This window comes from Oryctolagus cuniculus, chromosome 12, assembly GCF_964237555.1.
Source record: "Oryctolagus cuniculus chromosome 12, mOryCun1.1, whole genome shotgun sequence".
In the NCBI taxonomy this organism is placed as follows: Eukaryota; Metazoa; Chordata; class Mammalia; order Lagomorpha; family Leporidae; genus Oryctolagus; species Oryctolagus cuniculus.
The window spans coordinates 112,582,199-112,605,296 of NC_091443.1; the positions used below are offsets into that span (position 1 = coordinate 112,582,199).

Consider the following 23,098-nt stretch of genomic DNA (forward strand, 5'->3'; position numbering starts at 1 on the left):
ATAGTGTCCCTCTTTGTCTCTCTTAACAGTTTTTGCATTAAAGTTTATGTTGTCCAATATTAAGATGGCTACGCCCGCTCTTTTTTCATTTCTGTTGGCATGGCATATCTTTTTCCAGCCTTTCACTTTCAGTCTGTATGGATCTTTGTTGGAAAGATGTGTTTCTTGTAAGCAGCAAATAGATGGGTTTTGTTCCTTAACCCAGTCAGCAAATCGGTGTCTTTTAACTGGACAGTTCAGGCCATTAACGTTCAATGTGACTAATGATTAGTAGTAACTTTGCCCTGCCATTTGACGAAGATATTTTCTAATATATGCTTTGAATTCCCTGTGATCTTTTGCTCTGAGGTTTCCTTCGTTTACCTTCTTTCATAATGATGACCGTGTTTCTGTGTTTCTGTGTGTAACACATCTTTAAGCATCTTTTGCTGGGCTGGATGAGTGGTGACAAATTCTTTCAATTTCTGTTTGCTGTGAAAGGTCTTTATTTCACCTTCATTCACAAATGAGAGCTTTGCAGGATATAATATTCTGGTCTGGCAGTTTTTTCTCTCAGTACCATTCCCTCCTAGCTTGTAGAGTTTCTGATGAGAAGTCAGCTGTGAGTCTGATTGGAGATCCTCTGAGAGTAATCTGACGTTTCTCTCTTGCACATTTTAGGATCTTTTCTTTATGTTTCACTGTGGAGAGTTTAATTACAACGTGTCGTGGTGAGGATCTCTTTTGGTCGTGTTTATTAGGGGTTCTGTAAGCTTCCTGTACTAGGATTTCTCTGTCCTTCTCCAAACCTGGGAAATTTTCTGCTAATATCTCACTAACAAGGCCTTCTAATCCTTTCTTCCTCTCCATGCCTTCAGGAACTCCTAGAACGCGAATGTTGGGTTTTTTAATAGTATCCTGAAGATTCCTCACAATATGTTTTAGATTTCTAATTTCCTCTTCTTTTCTTTGGTCTGACTATATCCTTTCCTGTTCTCTGTCTTCTAAGTCTGATATTCTCTCTTCTGCTTCACCCATTCTGTTTGTAAGGCTCTCTAATGTGTTTGTTATTTGACCTATTGAGCTCTTCATTTCATTTTGATTTCTCTTCACTATCACAGTTTCCTGTTGTACTAGTTGTTTCGTTTCATTTTGATTCCTCCTTAATATTTTATTTTCATGAGATAGATTTTCTATCTTGTACATTAAGGATTTCTGTAGTTCAAGAATTTGTTTTTGAGAATTTCTTAATGTTCTTATGAATTTTTTGAGATCTGCTTCTTGCATTTCTTCTATCTCGTCATCTTCATAATCTTGAATTGGGGTGTCTTTTTCATTTGGGGGCGTCATGGTGATTACCTTGTTTTTATTATCTCGAATTTTGCTTTTTTTTTGGCATATTGGAGATATTTGGTTTCTTCACTGTGGTGCTTTTTCTTGTTATACTATGACTCTAGATTAAGTGGACTGTCTGTTTTTGATGGAGCCTTAGAGGCTTGAGATGGGTGTGGCCTGCAAGTTCTGTTTGGTGTGCCAAAGGTGACACTCCCAGGTTAGGTGTGATAGATCTCTCTCTCTCTCTCTTTCTTTCTTTTTTTGATTCAAAAGGGAAATAATTCCGCACAGCTGAACGAAGTTGGAGGTAGTTAGCAGGCAAATGATATACCCACAGGAGCCAGAGATCGGAAGCTCTTTCCCAAGGACCACACAGGGAATCTGTTCTGCCCTCAGAGTGGGTTCAAATTCTCCTTCAGTCTCCCCCTGGGTTGCCAAAGTTACGGAATTGTAGCATCTCTGGAGAGTGCTCACGTGAATTCCGTGAGTTCTCTCCCCCACCGTCTCTTTTTTCACAATCTCAGTTCAGTAGCACCACAAATTTACTAGGTCCTAATCTCCTGTTAATTCGCCCCGCCCAGAGTCAGGTTTTTTCTGCTAGGCGCAGGGCCGGTGCAGACCTGAGGTCGCCCTGCTTCTGACGTATGTCCAAGATGGCACCTGCTCTTTGTCTTGCTTGCCCTTGGGAGGTGAGCGGAGACAGAGAAACCCGTGTCCGTACCAGTCACCTTTTTTTTTCTCTCTCTCTCTCTTCCAGTTAGCCTGGTGAGCTTCCCCCCCACGGGGGTCATTCCCTCTAGTCTCCTGTTTCCGCTTGCCTGCTGGTGTCTCGGGCTATTGAGGTTTGGCTCACCTCGCGTTCCAGCGCTGGTGTGTTGAGTCTGCCGCTGGTGTCCCAAACTGTGGGCTCCCACACTCTCCACACAGGTCCACTGTGAATCATGTATTCTGGAAGAGTTTCTTTTGCTGTTTCCTCCCCTACTCTTCCTTGAACCTGCAGTATCTCCACTTTTATTAAGCTGTCTCTCCCCGGACTATCAGTGTGCTCCCTTCCTATTCCGCCATCTTGCCTCCTCCTGATTTCATTTTGATTCCTCCTTAATATTTCATTTTCACGAGAGAGATTTTCTATCTTCTTTATTCTGTAGTTCAAGAATTTTGTTTTTGAGAACTTCTTAATGTTCTTATCAATTTTTTGAGATCCGCTTCTTGCATTTCTTCTATCTCATCATCTTCATAATCTTGAATTGGGGTGTCTATTTCATTTGGGGCATCATAGTGTCTTCCTTGGCCTTGTTACCTCGGTTTTTGCATTTGTTGTTTGGCATATTGGAGATATTTTTTGGTTTCTTCGGTGTGGTGTTTTTTCTCGTTATACTTTGTTTCTAGATTAAGTGGACTGTCTGCTTTTGATGGATCCTCAGAGGCTGGGATGGGTGTGGCCAGAGAGCTCTGTTTGGTTCTTCAGGGTTAAGGGTGTGCCAAAGGTGATTCACCCAGATTGTTCTCTCTCTCTCTCTCTCTCTCTCTTTCTTTCTTTTTTTTTGACTCAGTTCAGAAGTAATTCTACACGGCTGAGTGTAATTGAGGGTAGTTGATGTATGAAATCTGGCCCTATGTGTATTCGTCTGCTTACCGCTGGGACCACACAAAGAGTTCATGCAGCCCTCAGTGTGGTCTCAATTTTCTCCCCAGTCTCACACCAGGTTGGCTGGGTTACCGAGTTTGTGTACTCAGTGAGTTCTCTTGCCCCCCCTCAGTTTTTCACAGTCTCAGTTGGTTAGCTCCGCACTTTCATCAGGTGTTAACCTCCTGTTATTTCTCCCCACCAGAGTCAGGTTTTTCTGCTTGGTTAATGAGGGGCACCCACTTTGCATAAGCAAAATGGTGCACGCCACTTTACATATGTAAAATGGCGCCTGCCCTTTGTCTTGTTCGGCTTTGTAAGGTGAGTGGAGAGAGAGGCTAATGTCCATGCCGGTTCCCCTTATTTAATCGATTTTTTCTCTCCTCCAGTCAGCCTGGTGAGCTTTCCCCAGTGGGGCTTCAGGCCTTGTTCTCTGCAGGCTTTTTCTGCCTTTCCCTGCCAATGTCTTGGGTTAGCGAGAGGTTTTGGTACCACCTCCCCTTCCAGCGCTAGCACGTAGACTGCGGCTCGGCTCCCGCGGCTCCCGCAGCTCCAGAGGCTCGGCTTCCACACGGTCGGCGACCTTGCTCTCCCCGAAGGTCCTCCGTGTCACATTCACTAGATCCAGAAGAATTTCCTCTGCAATTTTTTCCTGATCCTTTTCCTGAGGCTACTGTAACTCCACTTTTATTAAACTATCTTTTCCCGGACTATCGGTGCTTGCCCTCACTGTTCTGCCATCTTCCACAATGGCCGGAACTGCGCTGATCCAAAGCCAGGAGCCAGCAGCTTCCTGGTTTTTTTTTTTTTAAGATTTATTTATTTATTTGAAAGTCAGAGTTACAGAGTGAGAGGAGGGGCAGAGAGCGAGAGAGAGACAGAGGAAGGGAGGAAGGGGTCTTCCACCTGATGTTTCACTCACCAGTTGGCTGCAACCAATCTGAAGCAAGGAGCCAAGAGCTTCTTCCAGGTCTCTCACGTGGGTTCAGGGTCCCAGGAACTTGGGCCATCTTCTATGCTTCCCCAGGCCATAGCAGATTGCTGGATCAGAAGTGGAGCAGCTGGGTCTCGAACCAGCACCCAGGAGCCAGGAGCTTCTTCCGGGTCTCCCATGTGGGTGCAGGGCCCTATGGACTTGGGGCATCTTCTACTGCTTTTCCAGGCCATAGCAGAGAGCTGGATCAGAAGTGGAGCTGCTGGGTCTCAAACCAGTACCCATATGGCATGGCAGTGCTTCAGGCCAGCCCCTTTCTTTTTTTAAAAAATTTATTTATTTATTTATTTGAAAGGCAGAGTTACACACACACACACACACACACACACACCGGGGGGAGAGAGAGAGAGAAAGAGAGAAATCTTCCACCAACTCCAATGGCTGGAGCTGGGTGGATCTGAAGCCTGGAGCCAGAGCTTCTTCTGGTCTCCCATGCAGGTGCCTAAGGACTTGGGCCCTCTTCTACTGCTTTCCCAGGCCATGGCAGAGAGCTCAATCAAAAGCGGAGCAGCTAGGACTTGAACTGGCACTCATATGGGATGCCAGCACTGCAGCTTTACGTCCTACACCACAGCACCTGCCCCAAGGCATGCTGTCTTAATTTACTATATCTATCAGATCCCAGAAAAATAGAACTCATAGGATAAATGTAATTATGGATGTAGATATAAACATGATTTGTAGAGCTGCCTGGGTACTCAGGCAGGATTTCTATGGTACAATCTTGTTGCATAATCCCTTCTACTTTGAGACTCCTTGGTTTTTATTCTTAGAGCTTCCAGTGGTGGAATGTGCCCTACTACCTTGCAGAGTGCATTTCTGTTACCTCAGGTCAACTGATTGGATGCTCATCACAGCTATAAAATACATTCCTGATAGCATCAAGGATCATGTTTAATCAACATCGTGGCACCACTGGGAAGCCAAGTTGACACAAAATTTAATTAGCTCCATACCTAATACTGTTGTAAGGATAGTGGAATATGAGTATAAAATACTGCCTAGGAGAACTTAGGGTAAGTCAACTATAGGTTATCTTGATCAAAGCTATTAAACAAGGTAATTTTGGCTGAAGATAATTAAACCCCTAAACTGGTTGGCAAACTATGGACTAATGCCTATTTTTGTAAAAAAAAAAGTTAATGGGACAAAATGATGTTTATTCATTACATAGGGTCTATGGCAGTTTTCACTATATAGTGGCAGAGTGGAGTGTTTTTAAAGACCATATGGTCTGCAAAACCTACAATGCTTACTGGTTAGTCTTTTATAGAAAATGTCTGTCTACCCATAAATGGTGCTCACAGAAGAGGTGCCTGTGGTTCTTAAGGAGTGGTCCACTCCTTAAGTTTACTCATTAGACCTTAAGTGTCAGTGTTTCATTGTCTGAATCCACGTATTTGTTAGATTAATAAGCATTAGTAATGTCTTCCATTTGTCTTGGTGATTAAGATGCCAATTATGACACTCGAGTCTCGTATCAGAGTGTCTGAGTTCAATGCCTGGCTCTGGCTCCTCACTGCAGCTTCCTGCCACTGCAGACCCTACAAGGCAATGGAGATAGTATGGAGTCCCAGCTGCTCCCTTCCAATCCAGCTCCCTGCTAGTGTGCCTAGGAAATCAGCAGAAGATGGCCCTAATGCTTGTGTCCCTGTACCTACGTGGGAGACCCAGAGGAAGCTCCTGGGTTTGACCTGGCCTACCCCAGCTGTGGTGGTCATTTTTGGGAGTGAACAAGCAGATGGAAGATAGACACACAGACACTCTCTCTCTCTCTCAACAGCAGATGGAAGATAGACTCTCCCTCTCCCTCTCCCTCTCCCTCTCCCCCTCCCCCTCCCCCTCCCCCTCCCCCTCCCCCTGATTCTTAAACAAGTTAAAGTGAATATGACTGAATTACTGGTAATATTGGTAAATTTGTAATTTTTAAAAATTTGAAAGAAAATACTTGTTTCTTTATAAAAAGAAGCAGCAGCATTGAATCTAGAATTAAGTATATGAGTAAGATTACATTATCAAAGTGGGTCTTACCTTCTTGTTTTGAAGAAAAGTGGTGCTGTTTCTGGTGCCCTCCAGGGTGTTTATGATTATAGTGATTTTAAGTAAGTGAACAGAATTGCAATGTTGTTGTCTTTGATAGTTAGCCTCCATTCCCCAGCAGTGATCTATTATTGCTTCATATTTGCCCATATAAAAGGGAAGCCAGGGATAAATAATTATAAAAAATGGTTTTTGCTTCACAGTGTATTTTCCTCTGTTCCTGAACAGTGACCCATTAATGCTTCATATATATCCAAATAAATAGGGAGCCAAGTACAAATAATAAAAAAATGTTTTGGCCTTTTCAGTGTTTTGGAAATTCATGTGAAAATTAAGAAAGCTTTCCAGAGAGTGTGACTTAATTTTCTTCCCTTTTTATCCGCTTCTTTTTGCTTTCCATTAGATTCAAGGTTTGCATTTTTGGTGCCTTCCAATAGTTTGTATAAAAGATAATTATTTTGGCTTTATTTTCAATCATACCTTCATTTGTATGTAGGGTGACTTAGCCAGTATGATGCCTAAAATCTCTTTAAGATGGAAAATTGTGAATTGAGAGAATAGTTATTCTCTGACCAGTGTGTAATTAGAGAGATATTTGATTGTATTAAAACAGATATGGAGGCTGGTGCTGTGGCTCAATACGATAATCCTCCGCCTTGCGGCAATGGCACACCGGGTTCTAGTCCCGGTAGGCGTGCTGGATTCTGTCCCGGTTGCCCCTCTTCCAGGCCAGCTCTCTGCTGTGGCCCGGGAGTGCAGTGGAGGATGGCCCAGGTCCTTGGGACCTGCACACCATGGGAGACTGGGATAGGCACCTGGCTCCTGCCATCAGATCAGCGTGAAGCACCGGCCGCAGCGTGCCGGCCGCGGCGGCCATTGGAGGTTGAACCAGCGGCAAAGGGAGGACCTTTCTCTCTCTCTCTCTCTCTCACTGTCCACTCTGCCTGTCAAAAAAAACAAAACAGATATAGAAGTCATGAAACCGTGTTAGCTATTTCTTGGTAAATTATAGTAGTCTAGCCTAATGGTGATTGATAAGTTCATAGATAGTGTAGAAACAAACCATGTCTGGGAAATTATTTCATGATGTCCATGTTCTTGATCTGAATGAAGTTAGTTCAGATTAAAGTCAATAACCCTAAGGTCTGCCTATTATTAAGATGTATTCATAGCAGATAGCCTGCATTAGAGTCAGTACCCGTAAAGGTCATATGGGGAGAATAAAAAAAGGGAAATCTAATCTTTTCTGATTGCACATTCTTGTAGTTGAACACTTTTACCAAGATGTTTAGTTATAAACCATTTTTTGGTCACTCTTTAGTAGAGCGGACAAGACATCAATCACGTGGTGTACTCAGATGTGTACTAAATACTAGTCTATCCTGATTGAGAGAGGGAACTTCTCTCTTTTTTCTGAGTTGCCCCGTGTTTTCTTGAAGTATCCTACCAGCTCGGTTCATTTGGTTGCTATTTGTATAACTGAAAGAACATAATAGAATTTACAGTGAGAGAATTAAGAATTCATATCTCTTATTACTCGTTAAAATTAAATATGTAATTCTATGAAATTATTGTACGTTTAAAATTGAAGTCCTGGTTTTTATTTAAGAGTTCTGTTGGCTTTCAGGTGTTCTGAGCACATTATATGCCAAAAGACAAAGACAGAGTAAGTAAATGTGTTTTGCTACAGTTGATATTTGTGTGTTATGTGTAGATGGTTTGAATGGGGAAAGAAAGAAAATAGAGCCCTGAGGTAACAGCTGTTTTCCTTCTTTGTTCTGCCAGAAGTAGACTTCAATGAACAGAACTTTCAAAATATTCTGACCAGGTGAAGGGAGAATCAGAAGAACTCTTCTGTGGCCCTGGCCGAGCACTTGCAGGTGAAGGGAACTTTGGAGAAGGAGGTTGGACTCATCCGGGCTCGTCTGAGAGAAAAGGAAGAGGAGAGCCAGCGTAGAACTGAAGACGTCTCCAAACTCCAGTCCGAGGTTCAGAGGACTCAGCAGGCATTAAAACAGTTGGAAACCAAAGAGGTAGTTGATTTGTCTAAACACAAGGCAATGAAAAGTGATTTGGAGGCACAGATTTCTAACCTAAATGAAAGACTGGCCAATCTGAATAGAAAGTATGAGGAAGTCTGTGAGGAGGTTTTGCATGCCAAAAAGAAAGAGCTGCCCACAAAAGAAGAGAAGGAATTTCTACATTTCAACCTGGAGCAGGAGATCAAGGATCAGAAGGAACAACAGCTGCAGAGAAGAATTCAAGAATCTGCTAAAACACTTGAAGCCAAAGATGGTAAGGTAGGTGCCAAACAGCCTGCATGGCTCTGGTTAGAAGCCCCAGAACATGCCTCCCAGAGTAGAAGGAGAATGGGTTATTTAAGGGGATCCCACAGACAGGCTCATAACAGTTTTAACAAAGGCACCAATCACCACCACGTGTGTAGTTAAACTGCTGCTGTGCAAGAAATTCTGAATGCTATAACAGTAGGATAACACAAAATCAAAAGCACTTTTCTGTCTTTTGCTGCAGTTGGTGCAGCCGACAGTTGTAGGAAGATAAGACTCACGTTCACTTGTCTCATAGGTGATCCAGTGGTTTATGATATGTAAGGATTGGGGATGCAGGGGAGGACCAGAAAGATGTTTCTGGGCTGCAAGGAACCCATGACCCTGGGGAGCATCCTAGACTTGACCTTGGCTCTCACTTGTCCCCACAGACCGAGCCTCCAACTCATCATCATTGTGTCGCCATATAGTTCTGTGGACTTATCTCCTCACCCATCACGTCCTGCCCTTCTCACTGAGTTGAATCCTACATTCTGTAATGTCTTATCCTGTCACCTGTTGCTGTCACTGAGCAACATAGCCTAAGTGCACACACAGTTCTTCTTCCAAAGCACTTGAGTTTCTTTCTCTTTTCTTTCTTTTTTTTTCTTTGCCATCCATTTGCAACAGGCATTACATTTTTGAATTGTGCGGTTGATCTTTTAGAGCAGGGTGTGTAGCTTCTTCTTCTTATCTTGCGTATAATTTACAGAACAGGTACTCAATGTGTTTTGAGACTAGTATTTACAGTAGCTTTGTAGTAGGAAGATGAGGTGTGAAGGTTATTGTTTTATGAATCTGACAAGCAGTTATTAAAGCTTCTACCTGCCAGGTAGGCTGTTGAGTGAAACAGCCCAGCCCCAGCCCTCCTCAGAGAGGTCAGGTCCTCACTCTGGCACATCATGCCGTGTTATCTAGTGTTTAAATGCTTGTTGGGAAGTTGGTTCTGAGTGTAGAAGTATATAATTTTAATTGCTAATTATTGACATTACCTTCTAGTTCCATTTATTGAACACATGCTAGGTGCTAGGCATACATGTGTCACTGGGTTTGATTTTCTTAATGCTGAAAGATTTTTCAGCTTTCACCAGTAAGGACACAGAGCCTCAGAAAAGTAAAGGGGAATTAGCCAGGATCGTGCAAGTCCCATGTAAATGATCACTCATGTGGTGCTGCCCAGGGACCTCATATCCATCTGTGTGTGTGAATCACTCTGTGATGCTCACAGGGTGACACAACTGCCTAGTGACCCATTTCTGAGAATGTTCCCTCTTGTTAAGGGACACAGGACTGCATTACTTAAGAAGACTGAAGTGGGCCTTTTGCCCTCGTGGTTAAGATGCGCACGTTCCACATGGTAGTACTGGTGTTTGACTGCTGGCTGTGCTCTCAATTCCAGCTTTCTGCTAGCACTCACTCTGGGGAGGCTGCAGGTGTTGGCTTAAAGACTTGGGTCCAGGCCAGCAGAAAGAGTTTTGGGCATTTGTGGAGTGAGCTAGTGGATGGGGGTTGTCTCTGTGTCTCTTTGCCTCTCTGCCTCTCAAATGAATGGTAAAATTTTTTATAACAGGAAACTAAGTTTGTTCTTAAACTTTAGAATTTATGTGAAATTAATTCTTAACTTGGTATTTCTTTTGTAAGGGGTATACTGAGATGAGTTTCATTAAATAAATAGAATTATATTGTATATATTGTCAGTATTCATACCTCAGTTTTCTGGAAGATAAAGATGCAGTTTGTGTCTCAAGTAAGACAGCCCTGTCAGGGTGAGAGTGTCCTATTTCCGTCAGCATAGAGTTCCAGGTATGGAGAGAGGCCTCTGTTTGTTTGGACATACCAACGCTGATTTTCTAATCTGTCCACATTTCTAGGATGCTGAGAGACATCACCAAGAAGTAATTGCACTGTATTAGCACACCTTCTTAGTGCTGCACAGGTAAGGAATTATTTCACCTATGGACATGATAATATTTACATTAAATGTGGTTTTATATTAGGTAAATTCATGTGAAAGTAATTAATACTTAAAAGTAATTGTGCCATATGATTTTTTAAAAATATAAATTTATTTATATTTTTCAAAGTCAGAGTTACACACAGAGAGAAAGAGAGGCAGAGAGAGAGAGAGAGAGAGAGAGAGAGAGAGAGAGAGATCTTCCATCCACTGGTTCACCCCCAATTGGCAGCATCAGCCGGAGTTGCACCAATTTAAACCAGGAGCCAGGAGCTTCCTCCAGGTCTCCCACACAGTTGCAGGGGTCCAAGGACTTGGGTCATTTTCTACTGCTTTCCCAGGCCATCTCAGAGAGCTGGATTGGAAGTGGAGCAGCCTGGGCTTCAACAGGTGTCCATATGGGATGCCAGTACTGCAGATGGCAGCTTTACCCACTATGCCACAGGGCCAGCCATGCCATATGCCATATGCCTTTTAAAAAAATACTTGTTTCTCTTCATTATAGTTTGTTTATATCCCTCCAGATTTCCAAATCTATTGGCAATACAGCATGTATAGTTTGTTTTTGTCTCATTGGCTTGTCACTCAGGGCATAGACAGTTTGTCAGCACATGCTCTGGTGTCCTTGCTGGAGATAATGTGTGGGCTGACACCATGATAGTTTGGTAATCATAGCCATAGTAATCGTAATAATCTGGGTGATATCCCTAACCTTCTCTTCTTCTACACATTAGACCTCTTGGAGCATGATAGTAATGATCCTCTCAATGCTGCAAGTTACACATAAATTTCTTGATAGCATAGGAGTATGTCTTTGAAATACATGAAATACTGGAAAAGTACAAAAATGACATGCATACCATTGTAATATTTAAATAAAATAGGAGCTGCCCCTGTAGTGTAGTAGGTTAAGCCTCCTCCAGTGATGCCGGCATCCCATATGGGCACTGGTGGTCGTTCGAGTATCAGCTGCTGCTCTTCTCATCTAGCTCCTTGCCGATGGCCTAGGAACACAGTGGAGGGTGGCCTGGGTGCTTGGGCCTATGAACGCATGTGGGAGACCTGGAAGAAACTCCTGGCTTTGGATCAGCATAGGCTAGACCATTGTGGCCATTTGTGGAATGAGCCAGAGATGGAGGATCTCTCTCTTTGTTAGTTACTCTGTTAGTTGTTTCCTTTAATGCATTGCTGGCATCCACATTTGAAAGAGTCCTGGAGGATGTGCCCTTCTTGTCTGGTAGCAGAGTAGGGCTGAGCAACTCTGCCTGTTTTCTGTCTCTGGAAGATTCCGCTCTGAGGAGGGACAGTTCCTTAGCTCAGGCTGGGGTGGTTTTGGTTTGAAATGCATTTTATTTCAGTTCTATCCATTTGCTGATAGCTACAGCCTCACGTCTTTGAACCTTGCCCTTTTCTCTAGATTTTAACTCAACTGCTTTGAGCTTCCTGGGCTTCTGTGGAACTGCATTCATAGTCTCTTCCAGTGTGTGTGTGTGTGTGTGCATGTGTGTGTGTGTGTGTGCTTGCATGTAGATGTCCTTCTCCAAGTCCTTTTTTCCACTGAAAGGGTTCATTGGGTGCAGTCTTATTTCATAGGTCTTAAACAGTGTGACAGCCACACCTGTGACTTGGTCTTTACCTTGGGTCAGTGTGTGAACTGGACTTTGAAACACTTCTCTACCTGTAAGAGATGGGCATTGCTACAAGTTTCTAATTTGCCAATACAGGATTTCCAGGCTTCTCTCCTTTCATTTTTATTCTTTCTTGGAAATAGTCCCCTGTTTCTCATTGTATTTTTTTCCTAACAGTATTTTATCAGATCCTGTTAATACAAAGCACAGCTTTTATTTTGAAGTCTTTTCATGAAGCATCCTAGTTTTTACATGAATTTTTCCAAAAGTTTTATGTTTTAGTGGCACATGCTTACAGGGTGTATAGACATCCCCCCCCCACACACACGCATAGTTCTCAACTGTTGATTTATTTGTCAAATACGCATAATGGAAACTGCACCAGATTTGAAGCCAGCAGAAAGGAACTCAGTCGAGGTCTCCGATGTGGGTGGAAGGAATCAGATTCCTTGAGCCATCACTGCTTCCTCCCAGGTCCTTTTTAATAGTAAGCTGGAGGGCCGGTGCCATGGCTCAATAGGCTAATCGTCCGGCACACCGGGTTTCTAGTCCCAGTCGGGGCACCGGATTCTGTCCCGGTTGCCCCTCTTTCAGGCCAGCTCTCGGCTGTGGCCAGGGAGTGTAGTGGAGCATGGCCCAAGTGCTTGGGCCCTGCACCCAATGGGAGACCAGGAGAAGCACCTGGCTCCTGCCTTCGGATCAGTGCGGTGTGCCGGCTGCAGCATGCTGTCTGCAGTGGCCATTGGAGGGTGAACCAATGGCAAAAAGGAGGACCTTTCTCTCTGTCTCTCTCTCTCACTGTCCACTCTGCCTGTCAAAAAAAAATAGTAAGCTGGAGTCAGGAGCTGGAGCCAGGAAATGTACCTCGGTACTCTGATGTGGAATGTGAATTATCTAGCTGCTGGACTAAACTTCTGTTGCTTCACATGCTTTATTTGCCACTTCCTTATTTGATTTATCAGTTTTCCAATCTCTAGTAAGTTTCTGTGCTGTTTCTGGCTCCAAAGCCTCCATCACATTGGTAGTAGTGGTGGTGCTGGTGAAGCTAGCATCCCACTCTGGTACAAATTTATTCAGTTTCCAGCCTTTTGTCATAATTATTCCAAATTTCAATTGCTTCTTACAATATAAAGACAAAATCCCTAACTTGCCCTGTAGACTGTGGTTGTGTTGCTATTCTGCCCCATCCCACCCATCTGCACCAGACATTTCTCATTTAGAACCCATGGAGAAAGTAACATCTTTCCATGAGGTATGCTAGCTCTTGACAGTGTATTGGAGTAAGTAGTATGGCCCAGATTTGGAGTGTTGCTTCAAGCTTTTGCTTTGATCTTTGTACACCACAGCTATTCACATTGTGCTAGCTGGACATCTCACAGAGATCTCCTTTCTCTATAAACATGTGCAAGTCACTTGTCCACACATGGATGTGTCAGGAAAGCAGTGGGTGAATAACACCAAATAACAGTACCATCAAACACAAGTGTTTGATAGTTCTGGATGGTGAGTGAGAAATCAGAATATAACTCTTTCTATGTTTAAGGGTTTTTGTCTTAATATAGTATATCGTGTTCTTGAGAGATACAGAATTCATAGGGTAAATGAGTACATATAGAAGCATTTATTTTTTAGGGATTGGATTACGTGATTGTGAAGGATAGCAAGGGTGAGATCTGTGGACCAGCTAGGAACTGAGACAAGATTTCTGTACCACAGGCTTGAGGCAGAACTGCTTCTTCTCTGCAAGTCCTGTTATTGATCTTAAGACTTCCAGTGATGGAATTAATTCTACCTACATTATAACGGGTAATCTACTTCAGGTCACTTGATGTTAAATTTTCATGACATTTGCAAAATAACTTACCAGCCACATGCAGGCTCATGTTTAATCAACAACCCTGAAGCATACCAAGCTATCAAGCCATTTCAAAGTGCTTATGCTCAGTGCATCTTTCTGGGTCCTGACTCCAGCTTCCTGCCACTTCAGACCCTGAGAGGAAACACTGTTAGTTCAAAGGATTAAGTTCATGCCACTGATGTGGGAGACCCTGAGTGACTGGCTCCTGACACCACGTGGTCTGTCCCTGGCTGTTACATCCTTGGGGAAGTAAACTGGCAGGTGACAGCTCACTCTTTCTCTTTCTGACTTATCAAATAGATAAATCAATAAAATGTGTTACCTTCTCCTTCCATTTTCCCACAGTTTCTAAAGTTGCTCTTATGTTGTATGTATCACATAGTCCAATTAGTGTGTAAGAGGTGTATGTTTCCAAATCAAAGAGTAAATTGCAACACTAGATCTTAGAGATGAGATTCTGGATTCAGACAATCCAAGGTTTAAATTTAGTGGCTGAAAACAAGAACTGATTTCCTCTCTGGTGACTTAGGTTAGCATCTTTTATTTTCACTTTTTAAAATTTATATAAAGGAAAAAATCACAAGTACTTGATATTTACAGTTCTAAGAGTATAAAGATACTTCCCACCTTCCCTCACTTTTTTTCTTCTATCTTTTAACTTTTACAATAACGTGTTTCAATGTTTATTTATAATCACAAACTCCCTCCAATAAATAAAGAATTCAGTTAGTGGTAAATAGAAAAACCACAGTAAGTCAAGAGACTAGACAATGACTATAAACAATGAAATCTCAAAAAGTCAATTTTACTGATATATATTGTTTTCTATAAACAGTATACATGTTACCACAAATCAGGGAAAACGTGAAATTTGTCTTTTGAGTAATAGCTTATTTCACTAAGCACAATGGTTTCCAGTTTTATCCATTTTATTGGAAGTCACGACTTCATTTTTTATGGCTGAGTAGTATTCCTTAGTGTATAGGTACCATATTATCTTCATACAGTCATCATTTGATGGACATCCTGGTTGATTCTATATATTAGCTATTGGGAATAATAAACACGGTGCGTGGAGGTACAGATAGCTCTTTTTTATGCTGTTTGAATTTTATTCAGGAAAATTCCCAGGAGTGGGACAGCTGGGTCATATGGTAGACCTATTTTCAGAATTCTGAAGAATCTCCATACTGTGTTCCATGATGATTGTCCTAGGTCACATTGCCACCAACAGTGGATCATGCTACCATTTCCCCCACATCCTTGTCAGCATTTATTGTTTTTGAATTTTGGATGATAGCCATTCTAACTGGTGTGAGGTAGAACCTTGTTGTGGTTTTTGTTTTCCCTGATGGCTGATGATCCTGAGCCTTTCTTCATGTGTTTATTGGCCATTTGTATTTCATCCTTTGAAAGATGTCTGGGGCTGGTGCTGTGGTATAGTAGGTCAAACCTCTGCCTGTGGTGTCGACATCTAGTATGGACACTGGTTCAAGTACCAGCTGCTCCACTTCTGATGCACCTCTCTGCTAATGGCCTGGGACAGCAGTGGAAGATGGCCCAAATGCCTAGGCCCCTGGACCCGTGTGGAAGACTTGAAAAAATCTCTTGGCTCCTGGCTTCAGATTGGCCCCGCCCAGGCCATTGCAACCATTTAGGAGTAAATCACTGTGTGGACAACTTCTCTCTGTCTCTCCTTCTCTCTGTCTATAACTCTGCCTCTCAAATACATAAATAAATTAAAATTTTTTCTTAAATTTATTTGAAAGAGTTACAGAGAGAGGTAGAGATAGAGAGGTCTTCCATCTACTGGTTCACTCCCCCAGATGGTCACAATGGCCAGAGCTGTGCTGATCTGAAGCCAGGAGCCAGGAGCTACTTCCGGGTCTCCCACGTGGATGCATGGGATCAAGGGGGCTTGGGCCATCTTCTACTGCTATCCCAGGCCATAATGAGAGCTGGATTGGAAGAGGAGCAGCTGGGACTAGAACCGGTACCCATATGGAATGCCAGTGCTTTAGCCAGGGTTTTAACCCACTGCACCACAGCACTAGCCCTATAGTAAATCTTAAATGGAAGGAAAATAGATCTGTTAAGAGATAATAATAATAATAATAATAATTTACTCAACCTTAGACTCAGTGAAGCATAGATTAGAAATTATTTCCTTAGAGGTATACTGAGAAAGCTATTTGATAAAATCACACTAAAAAATGTTTCCCACGTGAGGAATGTACTTAATGTACACTTTATGCTCTGTGAAAGCCCGGTGAAAAGCATCACTGATATTCTTACAACAGGTTTCTCAGGATGATTTGCTAATGGAGATGTGTTTATAGTGACCAGAGAGGTAATAGGAGCTATTTGTGTTTGAAGTGTGTTCCGGGACACTGTGTAAATAAAAACATAAAAGGGAAGGAAAGGAGTGAGGGGGGAAGGGTTTTAAAAATATATTCAAAGAAAGACTAAGCAGAGAACGTGATATAAAATAATAAAAAGAAGTCTGAATATTAATAGGCTGACCTTTTCTGTAGGAGATGGAGATAAACAAGAATGAAGTAGAAGATGATATCATTAGCTACTCTGTCTTGCAAAGATAGAAGATAGGCTGAAACTTCAAAATTTCCTTGATTTGTGAGAGCCGCCTCCTGGTGAACCCTGGAATAGAAAGGCTGGCAGGGAGATAGAAATGCACAGAGCACTGTGGTAGGGAGAGTGAGGAGCTCATTGGTGTCGGCCAAGGGAGAAAGAGTTTGCTGTCACTGAAAGACAAAGTAAACTAATAAGCCTTTCTACTTGCACAATAAATACTTCTGAAGTTTGAAATTATTTTCTCCCAATAGCTAATGAATCTTCACAAAAGCAGTTGACATTTGAAATAATCTTGTCTTCTGACATCATGAAGTTAACTAAGACAGATAGATCAATATGGTGATTGTTTGAAGTTAATCCTAACGTTAAAGAAACAGGATTTGGAAGCAAAACTCTTTGCATGGATAGGAAATACTGTGCCGAATCCTGTGTGTGTACACCAACAAAAGCGAAAAAAGAAAAAAAAAAAAACAAGTGTAGCAGGTTCTTTTTGTTGTTAAGAAAGTTTTTATTTAGTAAATATCAGTTTCTTAGGTACAGCTTTAGGAATATAACGACTCTTCCACCCCTACTCTCGTACCACCTCCTACTCCCTCTCCCATCCCATTCTTCATTAAGATTCATTCTTAATTATCTGTATATACATATGTATCTATATATACAGAAGTAAATATATATTTAAATATATATACTATATATACTAAGTAAAGATTTCAACAGTTTGCACTCACCCAGACACACCAAGTATAAAGTACTGTTTGAAGACAAGTTTTACTGTTAATTCTCATAGTAAAACTCATTAAAGACAGAGTTCCTGCGTGATGTGCAGCTGCACAGTGACTCCTGTTATTGATTTAACAATTGACACTCATATTTATGATGTCTGTGGTTACCTGAGGCTCTTGTCATGAGCTGCCAAGGCTATGGAAGCCTTTTGAGTCCACAATCTCTGTCAGTATTTAGAAAGGGACATATGCAAAGTGGAAGTTCTCTCTTCCCTTCAGAGAAAAATACCTCCTTCTTTGATGGTCCCTTCTTTCCACTGGGATCTCACTCACAGAGATCCTTCATGCAGGTCATTTTTTGCCACAGTGTCTTGGCTTTCCATGCCTGAAATGCTATCATGGGCTCTTTAGCCAGATCTAAAAGGCTTAAAGACTGATTCTGAGGCCAGAGTGCTGTTTAGGGCGTTTGTCATTCTATGAGTGTGCTTTGTGGCCTGCTTCCCATGTTGGATCATTCTCTCCTCTTTAATTCAATCTGTTGTTATTAGCAGACACTTGGTACTATTTATGTGATTCCTTTGACACTTATTCCGGTCTATATGATCAGTTATGTAGTGAAAATGATAGTTGTATCTCATAAGATGACTTTATTACCACCCATATTAATGGGATTTGGAGTCCCATGGCAAGTGTGTAGCTTTAATCTTAGGGGTAAGTCCATGGGAATGTGTACTGAACTGTACATTTCCTCCCTCTCTCATTCCCATTCTTATTTTTTATTGGGATTAATTTTCAATTGGATTTAAATACCTATGAATAATTCAGTGTTAAGTAAAGAGTTCAACCAATGGTATTCAGTAGGTAAAGAAAATAGTAAAAAATAGTAAAATAATAAGCTGTTCTACAACAGTCAGAACAAGAGCAGATCAAGTTATTGCTTTTTCATAGTGTCAATTTCACTTCTACAGGTTTCCTTTTAGGTGCTCAGTTAGTTGTCACAGATCAGGGAGAACATATTATATTTGCCCCTTTGGGACTGGCTTATTTCACTAAGCATGATTTTTTCCAGACTCATCCATTTTGTTATGAATGACTGGATTTTTTTGCCGCTGTGTATTATCCCATTGAGTATATATCCCATAATTTCTTTATCCATTCTTCTGTTGACAGGCATTTAGGTTGATTCCATATCTTAGCTATTGTGTATTGAGCTGCAGTAAACTTGGAGGTGCAGACAGCTCTTTTATTTGTCGATTTAATTTCCCTTGGGTAAATTCTAATTAGTGAGTTAGCTGGGTTCTATAGTAGGACTATAATCAGATTTCTGAGGTATCTGTAAACTGTCTTCCATAGTGGCTTTACCAGTTTGCATTCCCACCAACAGTGGATTAGTGTCCCTTTTCCCCCATATCCTTGCCAGCATCTGTTGTTTGTTGAATTCTGTATGAAAGCCATTCTAACTAGGGTGAAGTGAAATCACATTGTGGTTTTGATTTGCATTTCCCTGTCAGCTAGTGATCCTGAACATTTTTTCATGTGCCTGTTAGCCATTTGGATTTCCTCTTTTGAAAAATGTCTATTTAAGTCTTTGTCCCATCTCTTAAGTGGGTTGTTTGTTTTGATGTTGTGGAGTTTCTTATTCTCTGAAGATTCTGGTTATTAACTCTTTATCAGTTGCATTGTTTGTAAATAATTTCTCCCTTTCTGTCAGTTGCCTCTTTACTTTGCTGATTGTTCCTTTGGCCATAAAGAAACATCTCAAACTGATGCAATCCCAGTTGTTAATTTTGGCTTTGATTGCCTGTGCCTCCCGGGGTCTTTTCCAAGAAGTCATTGCCTGCTCCAATAGAGTTTCTCCAATGTTCTCTAATAATTTGATCGTGTCAGGTCATTGATTTAGATCTTTAATCCATGTTGAATGGATTTTTGTGTAAGGTGTAAGGTAGGGGTCTTGCTTCATACTGCGGCATGTGAAAATCCAGTTTTCCCAGCACCATTTATTGAATAGTCTGTCCTTGCTCCATGAATTGGTTTTAGCTCCTTGATCAAATATAAGTTGGTTGTAAATGTTTGGAATGACTTCTGTTGTTTCTATTCTGTTCCATTGGTCTATCCATCTGCCTTTGTACCAGTATTAGACTGTTATGAATATAACTGCCTGGTAGTATGTCTTGAATTCTGGTATTGTGATGCCTCCGGCTTTGTTTTTGTTTTGATTGCTTTCGCGATGTGATGTCTCCTGTGCCTCCATATGAATTTCAGCATCATTTTTTCCAGATCTTAGAAGAATGTCTTTGGTATTTTGATTGGTATTGCATTGAGTCTGTAAATTGCTTTGGGAGAATGGACTTTTTTTATTTATTTTTTGATAGGCAGAGTGGACAGTGAGAGAGAGAGAGACAGAGAGAAAGGTCATCCTTTGCCGTTGGTTCACTCTCCAGTGGCCGCAGCGGCCTGTGCACTGCGGCCAGCACACTGCACTGATCCAAAGGCAGGAGCCAGGTGCTTCTCCTGGTCTCCCATGGGGTGCAGGGCCAAGCACTGGGCCATCCTCCACTGCACTCCCTGCCCATAGCAGAGAGCTGGCCTGGAAGAGGGGCAACTGGGACAGAATCCAGCACCCAAACCAAGACTAGAACCCGGTGTGCTGGCAGTGCAAGGCAGAGGATTAGCCTATTGAGCTGTGGTGCCAGCTCAGAATGAACATTTTGATGATATTGATTCTTCCAATCCATATTGATGGAAGATTTTTCCATTTTTTGTATGCTCTATTTCTTTCTTTAAAGTTTTGTAATACTCATATGGAGATCTTTGACATCCTTGGTTAAGTTTATTCCAAGATATTTTATTTTTTGTTGCTATTGTGAATGCAATTGATCTTAGAAATTCTTTCTCAGCAGCACCATTGTCTGTGTATACAACACTGTTGATTTTTGTGCATTGATTTTATATCCTGAAATGTAGCAGATTTGTAAGCTCACCATATTAAATTCCCTGTAACCATCCTCTTGCTCCTTTGAAAAACTAGTGTTTCCTTTAAAATACACATGGCTGGAGCAGGCATTTACCGTAACTCTGAGATGTCTGTGTCCCATGTTGGAGTGGATTGTATTCCTGGCTCTGGCTCCTCACTCAGGCTTTGTGTCAGTGCAGACCCTGGGAGGCTGCAGGTAATTGCTCAAGTAATTGTTTCCTGCCTCCCAAATAGGAGACCTGGAATCAGTTCCTGGCTGCCAGCTTCCACCCAACCTGACCTTGATCTTTGCAGGCATTTGAGTGAACCAGGTATTCAGGCAGTCATGCTTCAGATCATAAAAATGGGGTGGGGGCTTGTGTGCTAGCAGCTGGGTGTGCCCAGCCAAGGTCTGCCTTTTCCTGTTGGTGCTGAATGTTCTGGGTGCAACTCCTTGGCCTTTGCTTGGCCTTCCAGGGCTGGTGTATTTAAAATAAAATGTATTTTGTTCCAACTCTCGGTCCTTTTAAAGAAGTATGTATGGTACTGAGTTTCTCATCAGTTCAAACATTACATTCTGTACATATTAATTGTATAGTTACACCAAGAGCATTAACACTTTGATTCTCAAGAATAAATGGCTACATTTATTTAAACCTTTAAGTTTCTTAGTCATGCCTGAGCCATCAGAGCTGCTCCATAGGAAGAGGGATTAGGCTGAAATAATTGTTTTAAGATTTCTGACAGAGCAGTTAATTCAACTGGTGGCCACTTTGAAGTGGATCAAAAGACCTCTCAAATCCTCAGTGGAGCCGTGACACCTACTGGAATTCTAGGGAATGCCTTGTGACCTGGCTGGACGGGTTCTGTCTTTGTGGTGACTTGATGAGTGCCCTTGACTCTTACATCAGTGACTTTTATGCCTTTTTAAATACTTTTTTTTTCATGAATGACTTGCAGTGCTAAATTACATTTGAGGTTAGAAAAAGCAGGGGTGTATTGTACCATGAATTTATAATGAAATTGCTTTAGAATCTCTGAACAGTTCTGCAGTTTCACTTGTGGAGACTTTTCTTGCCATAATATTTCAAGAATTATGATAAATGTTATACTGGATTGTTCAAAGTGGCAAGAGCTTTGGATTTGTTTTAGCAGTTACTTTCACATTTGGTTCTGTAGTAGTGGCACTTGAATCTGCATCCTCTACATGTTCCCACTTCTTTTATAGCAAAGTAATCCTAATGACAGTTGTGTAAAGTCAGTTTTACTTCCAAATTAGCCTTAGAGAATTGATTTTAGGAAAGAGTGCCTTAAGGTTTAAGACAAAAGTGCAATCATATGGTAAAATGGAAGAATGTATATAGCAATATAGTGATAACTTGGACATGTTTATAGTAAATAATGTAATCAGCCCTGTTTATTAACTGCATCTCATTAAGGAAGATCTATGTGTCTTATTATTTGTATTAATTTGTATTTACCATTCACAAATTAAACTTGGTAATTTCACTAAGAAAACAACTGAATAAATGGGTCATTTCTGCTGAGATTTCCAAAATTGCACTATGCGCCATTACAATAATCTGAGTATCCTGAACCAAACTTTTATTCTGATTTCCTATAATAAGGAAAAGAAGCAACATGATAGCTCCACACAGGAAAGAATAAGCTGTCATACTCAATGTGGAAATAGCAGTGAGAAGTCAAAATCAGATTCAATCTTCATTCTTTCAGTAGACATGAACAGTTAGCATAGGTGACATCTGGCTTCTCCAATGACTCCATTTAGTGTTGTCCAGCAGGAGTTCTGGCTCACAGCCTGACATCACCTGTGGAGCTGGTGGAACATGGATCTGATCTGAACACTCACAGTCAGTGTAGATTTTCCTGGAAAGGGAACACGCGAGTGTTTTGTCTTCCACTGACAATAAAATGTTTTCTGTGGAGTATTGTTTTGAATACTTTTATAATGGATTGTGGATAAGATGATTTTCTACCCATTCACTATCTTTGGAGAATTTGAAATAGAAAACAGTGGGGTCCTTGGGGCTGTGGCGTAGCGGTTAAAACCATTGCCTGTAGTGCCAGGATTCCATATGGGTACTGGTTTGAGTCCTGGCTGCTCCACTTCCAGTCCAGCTCTCTACTAGTGCTCCTAGGAAGCAGTGAAATATGGTGAAAGTCCCTGGGCCCCTGCTACCCACATGGGAGACCTGGAAGAATCTCCTGGCCCTGGCTTCAGATCGGACCAGCTTTGGCTGCTTCAGGCTTTTGGGTGAATGAACCAGTGGCTAGAAGATTCTCTCTCTCTCTCTCCCTCTCCCTCTCCCCCTCCCTCCCTGCCTCCCTCTTAACCCTCCCCCAAACTGGCTTTCAAATAAATATATATTTAATAAAAGGAAGGGCTGGTGCCATGGCACAGTGGGTTAAAACCCCCATCTGCAGCACTGGCCTCCCATTTGGGCTCCAGTTTGAGTCCCAGCTGCTCCACTTCTGATCCAGCTCCCTGGTAATATGCCGGCAAAAGCAGGAGAAGATGGCCCAAGTCCTGTGTCCTTGTACACACATGGGAGACCTGGAAGAAGCTCCTGGCTCTTGGCTTCAGATCAGTTCAGCTCTGGAGGTTGCAGCCATTTGAGGAATGAACCAGTGGGTGGAAGACCTCTCTCTGTGTGTTTCTACCTCTCTCTGTAACTCTGTCTTTCAAATAAATCTTAAAAAAAAAGAGGCCGGCGCTGCAGCTCACTAGGCTAATCTTCCGCCTTGGGGTGCCAGCACACCAGGTTCTAGTCCCGGTAGGTTCTCCGGATTCTGTCCCGGTTACCCCTCTTCCAGGCCAGCTCTCTGCTGTGGCAAGGGAGTGCAGTGGAGGATGGCCCAAGTCCTTGGGCTCTGCCCCCATGGGAGACCAGGAGAAGCACCTGGCTCCTGCCATCGGATCACTGCAGCGCGCCGGCCGCGGTGGCCATTGAAGGGTGAACCAACAGCAAAGGAAGACCTTTCTCTCTGTCTCTCTCTCTCTCTCTCACTGTCCACTCTGCAAAAGGAAGGAAGGAAGGAAGGAAGGAAGGAAGGAAGGAAGGAAG

At 42.1% G+C, this 23,098-nt stretch overlaps 1 long non-coding RNA gene across 5 annotated transcripts in view; it reads left to right on the forward strand.

The window, feature by feature from the left end:
• LOC103345356 (uncharacterized) overlaps positions 1–23,098 on the forward strand; it is a 227,216-nt gene that overhangs the window by 167,272 nt on the left and 36,846 nt on the right. For all 5 annotated transcript variants that reach the window (XR_011381133.1, XR_011381135.1, XR_011381153.1 and 2 more), the window contains 2 exons: positions 7,761–8,275; positions 10,174–10,238. This is a non-coding gene — a long non-coding RNA (uncharacterized lncRNA). The remainder of the gene's footprint in view (positions 1–7,760; positions 8,276–10,173; positions 10,239–23,098) is intronic.